Source organism: Eschrichtius robustus, chromosome X (genome assembly GCF_028021215.1).
Source record: "Eschrichtius robustus isolate mEscRob2 chromosome X, mEscRob2.pri, whole genome shotgun sequence".
In the NCBI taxonomy this organism is placed as follows: Eukaryota; Metazoa; Chordata; class Mammalia; order Artiodactyla; family Eschrichtiidae; genus Eschrichtius; species Eschrichtius robustus.
The window spans coordinates 16,223,277-16,232,032 of NC_090845.1; positions in this window are offsets into that span (position 1 = coordinate 16,223,277).

Consider the following 8,756-nt stretch of genomic DNA (forward strand, 5'->3'; position numbering starts at 1 on the left):
TTACAAATATTGGCGTATGACAGACCGATTAGAAGCAAAAAACTCTTAATTGGTGGTCATGATGTGGCTGTTATAGGAGTATTTGTGCCGTGTGCTTTGGTTAAATCTGTTTTAAAATGTACTTTAAGATTCACCATTTGCAGTTGTACTTTAATTCTAAGCTCAGAGCCATGCTGGTTAGTTTCCAGTCGCATCATGTATTATAAAGTATGTTGTGGTTGTAGAGTTAGACAGTTTAGCATATTCCTAACCTGAAAATTAGTGGGCTTTGCTACGAAATGCTATCCCAGTTTTCCTTCCCAGCACCTCTTAGTTAACGTCATAGTGCCCTCACTCCTTAAACTAGTTTTTTAGAGTAAATAAGGAAAAAAGCCATTTATTTTCTTCTAGCTAAGTATTGAGAATGACTCATAAGTGTACAACTTTTTTTTAAGGCCAAGAGGATTACTTTTCAAGTATGTAGAAGGCTCTGTCCATTTCTGTTCACCTAGGTCCTGGTGGGGACTCAACTTTTAGCAAGGGCAATGGCTCATTGCGACTTATTCCTAGAGCTCAGCTGGGACTCAGAAATCTGCATAATCTCTCCTGGTCAGAACATAATTTCTGGAGAGCAGTGCTTTTATATCTAGAAGTTTGTTAGCTCCTGCATTATAGTAAGATATGAGCTCCGTGCGAGCACTAAGATCCACAGACTCATACTATTGTGAACTGGGAATGTGGTATGATACACTGAACCAAGTCAGAAAATATTGAAATATTTCCTTGCCTCCTTCAATTCATCACTAATAAAGTGTGTAGGCAGAGAAAACTTATTTGCAGTTTTTAAAAAAAAATGGTTTCTTTAAAAGGGGCTGCAGAAACAACAGTACAAATGTCGTAAGTGTCCTGTTGCTAATCCGCAGGGCCAGAATCTCACAAGAAGGCTCTCTTAGAGACTTAAAGGGCCAACTTGCAAAATAAAAACTTGTAAGTGGTTCTGATTTCTTCCTTCTGCATCTTGACCAGCTGAGACATAGAATATAATAACTTGAGGTCTGATTCAGCTGGGTAAAAAATTCTGTCTTAGAAACCATGAGTAAATGCAAGAAAGTGAATCTGTGACAGGATGAGTCCCTTGTCTTTCTGTATACACACAATGTGGTAGAAGTAAAGTGGCTAGGAAACTATGGGCCTGCTGCCCTATTCTATTCTATTTCTTCTTTTTTAATCAAATGTACTATAAAATGTCATAGACTTTTGTGCCAAGTCAGTTACTATGTGAATATTCATTTCCCATAGTGCTTTGTTAATACATCAGTGTTAGGCCTGGTCCTGACTCCACCTTTCTCCACTCCAGGCACTGACCCACCCTTCTGTGTATTTCCTATACGCTATTAAATATGATCACAACCTGCCTTGTACTTCCATTCATTAACTGTTTACTCCCAAGTTTGAGGGAGGTTTGTCTTTTGTTTTGCCAGAAAAAAATTTGTAATAGTCTACACGTTGGATTTCTAGGGCCAGAGAACTGTGGCAGTGAAACTGGTATCTCTTCTAAGGCCCTTCATTACCCACAAGGTTAAGCCCTCTGAACCCCATTTGATCCTTGGGTTGTATTTTGATCTTCCTTTGGAATCTTAAAAATCGGTCTCCATGTTGTATGCAGATTAGAAGTTGCCTTGTTCACTACTCTTCCAGCGCAGAGTATCAGGGAGAAAGGCCTTATCTGTTCCTCCATCCCCTCCATTTTGACAGACTGCAAAGAATTCCTCAGGACTTCCTTTGGTTTGGGATTTTACTTTCCCAAAAGCCTGATCTGATTCATTTCAGGCATAGACAAGCTTGTCCTAGTGCTCTGCTTCAGGGCTAATCAGACAAAACCCAGGAATAGAAAAGGTAGATGCCTTGACTTTTGTCCCTGTTAGGGGATTAAAGTGTTTATCGCCAGAGTTGTCAAAAGCTCCAGTTACAACGCGTTCAGTTTCAAGGGAAAAAAAATGATGCTTTTACTTCTGGAGAACTTTTAAGTTCTCCACAGCAGCTTAGATTTTCCAAAATGGAAAGTAAAGCTTGTATAAAATCTGTTTTCACTAGAGATATACAATCGATTATTGTCACCTCAGTCCATTTCCCTCTCCTTGTTTCCTCCTTGGTCACTGATTGAGTCAGGCTGGAGGGGTAATGCTGTGATTGTAAGAAGTAAATCCTCACGTGAACGTGGACTGATTAACAGAAACAAACCAAACAAAATAGTTGCCCCTAATTCCTATCTCCAAGAATTGCTTTGTGCCATTTTGAATTCAGGTAGTTATTCTGTATATATTTAGAAGACTATTCTGAGCTTCTTCAATCTCTAGGAAGTTTGAAGGGGGTATCTGGGAAGACACAGGGCAGGGAGACTTTGAGAACCCTGCTTGTGCCTGAAAACAAAAATAGGGATAAGCCAGAATGATGTAACATCTAAGTTTGTGGTAGATGAAGAATCAGTTGAAATTCTTAATTGCACAGACTTTATAATCCATAATATAAAGTGTAATTCCATACTTTGTACTGTGGCAAGGGTGTGACGTGGTGTTAACCTTTTTAATTTTTGAATCCAAGCTGAATTTAAAGTGTTGAATATTTAAATTCCTCACAAGCTAATTATGAACCATTTGTAAAGTGTTTATATAACTCTTTGTATCTATCATGTATTGGTACATCTTATCAAGTTTTTTCTGGCATGTATTCCATTCTAAACTTCTGTAAAATTTCTATTGTTGCTGTAAATATTATACAAATATCTATTCCGTGGTAACCTTAATTATCAGCATGAAATGGTTAATTTTTACTGAGCACAATGTATTTTTGAATGGATCTTCCCAAATGTCTTTAATAAAATGCAGATTTTGCACTGACTGATGTGATTGCAGGCCTTCCCCATCTTGAGCACTGTGGTCACTCGCGTTTGAACAACAACAAGCAGCTCCGTGGTAGTTCCTTCTTTGTAAAGAACTCGTTTGAATTCAAATGAGGGATAATGGGCCTTTGAAGTTGGAATCAGTTTAAGGGACAGAAATTATTGTAAAGCAGGGCAAATCCTGTTATTTACTGATGTTGATTTTTTTTTTTTTTTTTGTATTTATAAAGCTTTTTTCCCCTTCTGGCATTTTGAAAACTTTGGTTTCTTTTACACTTGAGTGTTGCCTCATTTGCACGTTGCCAGACGCTCACTTGGTGGTTTGGGGAAGATGGGAAGAGATGTCAACCTCCTGCTTAGTGCCATGGAGGAAGCAAAGATGAACAGCTTAATAAGGATGTCTTCATGTTTTAGAGCAAGGGGTTGGCAAACTCTTTCTGTAAAGGGCCAGATAGTAAATATTTGAGGCTCCATGAGCCATTGGATCTCTGACTACTCAACCCTACTCACCATGCAACTCTGCCATTGTAGTGCAAAAGCAATATAGATGATATGTAAATGAATGGGTGTGACTGCGTTCCAGTAAAACTTTATTTACAAACACAGGCAGGGAACCAGATTTGCCAGCCTGTTTCAGGCCCTCACTTTTGTCTTTAAGGATAAGAAGACCAACTAAGTAAATGGGGTGGCAGGGGAGAGCTTAAATTTTGTGATAACATGTATAAATATTCTCCAACTTTATCTTTCTAAACAAAGGATAGGAGCTAAAACCCTGTGTCACCAAAATCTTCACTCCAAGTTTCTCAAGTGTCATGGAAACTTGTGGCCTGTGATTTCAACTATACTGTTTATCAAGACTGAATCAAAGTAACTGGGGCGGGCTTCCCTGGTGGCGCAGTGGTTAAGAACCCACCTGCCGATGCAGGGGATACGGGTTCGAGACCTGGTCCGGGAAGATCGCACATGCCACGGAGCAACTAAGCCCGCGAGCCACAGCTACTGAAGCCAGCGCACCTAGAGCCAGTGCTCTGCAACAAGAGAAGCCACTGCAGTGAGAAGCCTGCACACCGCAACGAAGAGTAGCCCCCGCTCGCTGCAACTAGAGAAAGCCCACGCGTAGCAACGACGACCCAACGCAGCCAAAAATAAAATTAAATAAATAAATTTTAAAAAAAAACCGCACTGGCCGCCTCCCCCTCCTCCTCGCCTCCAGCTGTGGGCTGAGCCCAACACTGTGTGTTGAGCACGCCAACCAGCACACACAGCTGTTTAAAAAAAAAAAAAAGTAACTGGGGCTTGTCATTTTTTTATGTTCATAGCACTTACTATGGCTGGGCACATTGCCAAGTATTTTACTTTTATTATTACATTTATTTTTTGGAAGACAACAAAGTGGGTAGTATCCCCATTTTGTAGATGAGGAAACTGAGGTTTATGGACTTTATGTTAACCTGCCCAAGGTCACCCAGCTAGGATTTGAAACCAAGTATGTTCACTGGAAAGCCCATACCCTTTAACACTACTACACAGTGCGATCACTATGTCTCCATGTATAGAAACTGACATGGGTTCATGACATGGGGTGATTCATGTACCACCCTTCTTCCCATCTCCCATCAAGTGGTAATTGAACTGATTTGAGAATAGAACATTTCATTGAAACAAGTCACTAGAGGTCCAGAGACTAGTGAAATGGCTGAAAGCACAGGATCTGGGGTCGGATTACCGGAGTGCAATCCTAGCTCCATCACCTACATCTTGTGTGGCTTTATGCAAGTTACTTAACTTTTCTATGCCTCGGTTTCCTTATCTTTAAATGGTAATAATAATAGTGCCTACTTCATAGGGTTGTTGTGAGGATTTAATGAGATGATAACCTGCAAAGCACTTGATAGATTCTCAATAAATACTAGCTGCTACAATATTTTTGCTATTATTTGTGCCCCAGTTGACAGCCCTATGAAGTTAAAAAGGAATGTCACTGAATCTTGACTACCACTTAATACAGAGCTCATTAAGCACTTTAGGTGCGTTTATCTTATTTGATCTTCGCATCAGCCCTGTAAAGTTCTCATGATTAAGAACCACCCAGCTTAGAGCTACTCTTGGGATCACAGGGGAAGCAATAGCCCTTACAGGTGTGCATTTGTCAGCAAGCCTCAGCAACCATGCTCCAGGCAGACAAAAAGATGGGCTTCTGTCGGTGTCTGTTCAAAGGCTCAATTCAGGGGCGCAATCTTCTGGGCTCTGAGACTGGAATCATAGCAGTACCTTTATTTTGAAATACCTTTTACCTCGTCTAAGTAACCTCCTCCCACACTGAATACCAAAATCAGCTCAGACTTTTTCTTAACCTTGCCAACACTTAATGCTACTTCTTTGTTCATAGGATTTCATCTAGTTGTTTAAAAATCTCCTGCAGTATGTTACGTATATTTTAACCACAATTAAAAAAAAATGTCCTGCAAGTATAGGCCACACTCTAGAATTTCTGAAAATATTCTTCAACCAAAAGTTTCCCCCACAAAAGAAATAGTACTGCAAACATAGTTCATGTGTTTAATGGCAAGATTCTGTTGGGCTTCAGATGTCCCTCAATAAAAGTTTTATTTTTTATACATTCTGTCATGAATTAAATGAAGTAAAAAATTCATATGCTGTCATAAAGAAATTACCTACAGATAAATGTTTTATGAATCTCACTGTTTATTAAATTCTGAAGTACTGAGCAATTTCCAATAGGAAATCTCAGCTGACTTCCTTGCAGAAATTGACAAGTTGATCCTAAAATTCTCACGGAAATTCAAGGGACTCAGAATAGCCAAAATGATCTTGAAGAAGAACAAAGTTGGAAGACTCATGCATTACAATCTGACAACTTCCTACAAAGCTACAGTAATCAAAACAGTGTGGTACTAGCATAATGATAGACATATAGATCAATGGAATAGAACTGAGTGTCCAGGGAATTCCCTGGCGGTCCAGTGGTTAGAACTCCATGCTTTCACCGCTGAGGGCGCAGGTTCAATCCCTGGTCGGGGAACTAAGATCCCACAAGCTGCGCGGCATGGCCAAAAAAAAAAAAAGAATTGAGTGTCCAGAAATATAAACCCTCACCTTTCTGGTCAATTGATTTTCCATAACGGTCCACGGTCATTCAATGGGGAAGGAATAGTCTTTTTGACAAATGTGCTGGGACATTTGGATATCCACATGCAAAGAATGAAGTTAGACCCCTACCTCATATCATACACAAAAATTAACTCAAAATCAATCGAAGATCTAAATGTAAGAGGTAAAACTGTAAATCTCTAGGGAAAAAAAATAGGAATAAATCTTCATGATCTGGATTTGGCAATGGTTTCTCAGATATGACACCAATAGCACAAACAACAAAAGAGAAAAAATAAGTTGGACTTAAAATTTTAAAATATGTGTTTCAAGGGACTCCTTCAAGAGAGTGAAAAGACAACCTATGAAATAGGAGAAAATATTTGCAAATCATATATCTGATAAGGTAATTGTATCTAGAATATATAAAGAACTCTTACAACTCAATATTTTAAAAACAGCCTAATTTCAAAAATGGGCAAAGGGTCTGAATAGACATTTCTTCAAAGAAGGTGTACAAACACAGTAGACACATGAAAAGATGCTTAACATCATTACTCATTAGAGAAATGCAAATCAAAACCACAATGAGAGATACTACTTCATACACACCAGGATGGCTACAATCAAAAAGATAATAACAAGTGTGCAGAAATTGGAACCCTCATACATCACTGGTGGGAATGTAAAATGGTGCAGCCACCTTGAAAAACTGAAAGTTCCTCAAAAGGTTAAACTGAGTTACCATATGACCCAGCAATTCCACTCCTGGGTATATACCCAAGATAAATGAAAACGTCCACACAAAAACTTGTACACAGTTGTTCATAGCAGCATTATTCATAATAGCCGTAAAGTGGAAACAACCCAAATGTCCATCAACAGATGAATGGGTAAATAGAATGTGGTTTATCCATACAATGGAATGATATTCAGCCATAAAAAGGAATGAAGTACTGATACATGTTACAGCATGAATGAACCTTGGAAACACTATACTAAGTGAAAGAAGCCAGACCGGAAAAAACCACATATTGAATGATTTCATTTATATGAAATGTCCAGAATAGGCAAAATCTACAGACAGAAACGAGATTAATGGTTGCCCGGGGCTGGGGTGGGCAAGTGGGTTGGAGAGGTGATGGCTAGTGGGTACAGGGTTTCTTTTGGGGGTGATGAAAATTTTCTAAAATTGATTCTGATAATGGTTGCTCAACTCCGAATATACTAAAGTCATTGAATTATACACTGTAAATGGGTGAAATTTGTATGGTATGGGAATTTTATCTCAATAAAGCTGTTCCAAAACAAAAATTTCCAATATAAACAATTATTTGGAGAACCTTTATCCCTGCCTCATCCTGTTTACTTCTTTTTTTCCCTTAACTATACTCCCCTCCTGTGTCTGGTGTGCCAGTTGTAGAGTCCTGAACTCTTAGGCTATAGCCATTTTCTCTGACAATCCGTGTCACGATAAAAGTTCGTTCAGCTTTCCTAGTAAGGATCTCTAGGCATTCTGTTCAAAGTGGATTTGTCCATGTGTCCTAAGGCCAGAGAAGGATTTTTTTTTCCCTACCCTGAATTGATACCTTTATATGTGAGAGAAGATTGAGCAGAGAAAAGCGTTTTTCCAGGTTTAAGTATACAGCATGGGGATTGGAAAGATGCTAGGTTAAATAAGCTGTTATAAGCCCAAAAACACCAGGGAAGAGATTTGGGGATTTTAGGAGGCTGGCCGTTCACAGAGAAGGTGAATACGATGTCCAGGATCGTGTTGGTGTGAGTCCATTCCCTCGGCTTGGCGTTTGAAAACAGAAAGTAACTCAGAGAAATGAGCTGCTAGCAGAGGCTGCACTGCCTCAGGACCAGGACAGTCTTGGATTCCCCAGTCTCGCTGGAGGGCCTTCATCCTCTGATTCCAGCCCTTCTCGGCTCCTGCTTTCAAATCCTCTCCTGCCCACCCGCCCTGTCATCAGCCTCTTCCAGGGAAAGGCCTGAAAACTCAGGCTGAGCTATAAACGACAAAGGCGGACTGTCCTTCCCCCGAGCTCCCTGCTTACAGAGCTCCTCCAGGAGGGGAAGGCCAGGCTGAGCCCAGATGTTACGAGGCAAGGGGGCAGAGGTTGGAAGGTTGGGCTCACCAGCGGCCTAGCCGCATCACGCTTCTCAGATTGTAGGGCCTGACCACTTCCTGCAGACTGTACTCAGCTGATGGGCCTCCTCTGTGTAGCCAGTGATAGCTCCTGGCCAACTGTTTTCCAAGTGTTAAGCTTGTTGAAAAATGGTAGCCCTAGATAAAAGGAAATTCTGGTGTGTTCTGGTCATTTGGGGTTCCTAAATACAGGGAAACTTTGCTCCTTACATATGCAGCCTGTCCCGTGTATTCACCTAAATGGTGACCACAGACTGGGATCATTTGCCTGAGGGGACTGCAGAATGGAGCTATACGTGATGAGAGCTCTGGACCTCCCCCCATCCCTGTGTTCAGGGTTAGGTGTGAGGGGTGAAAGCTCAAAGCAGGGGAGGCCCTCCTACCTCTGGGGTGTTTGGTCATGCACGGCTCTCACGAGACTGGGACATGGGCTCCCATCCACCAGACTCATCTGTGCCACCCAGTCACCCCAAAACTCTGCAAACGCAGTGCTCTAAAGTCCTAAAAGGCCATGATTTAATGAAAACTTAGGAGAAACCACAAGCTTGCTCCCCCTTTGCGTTCAAAGGGAGGCTTTATGAAACTCTATGTTCCTGTTTTGAACGTGGTAAAGCA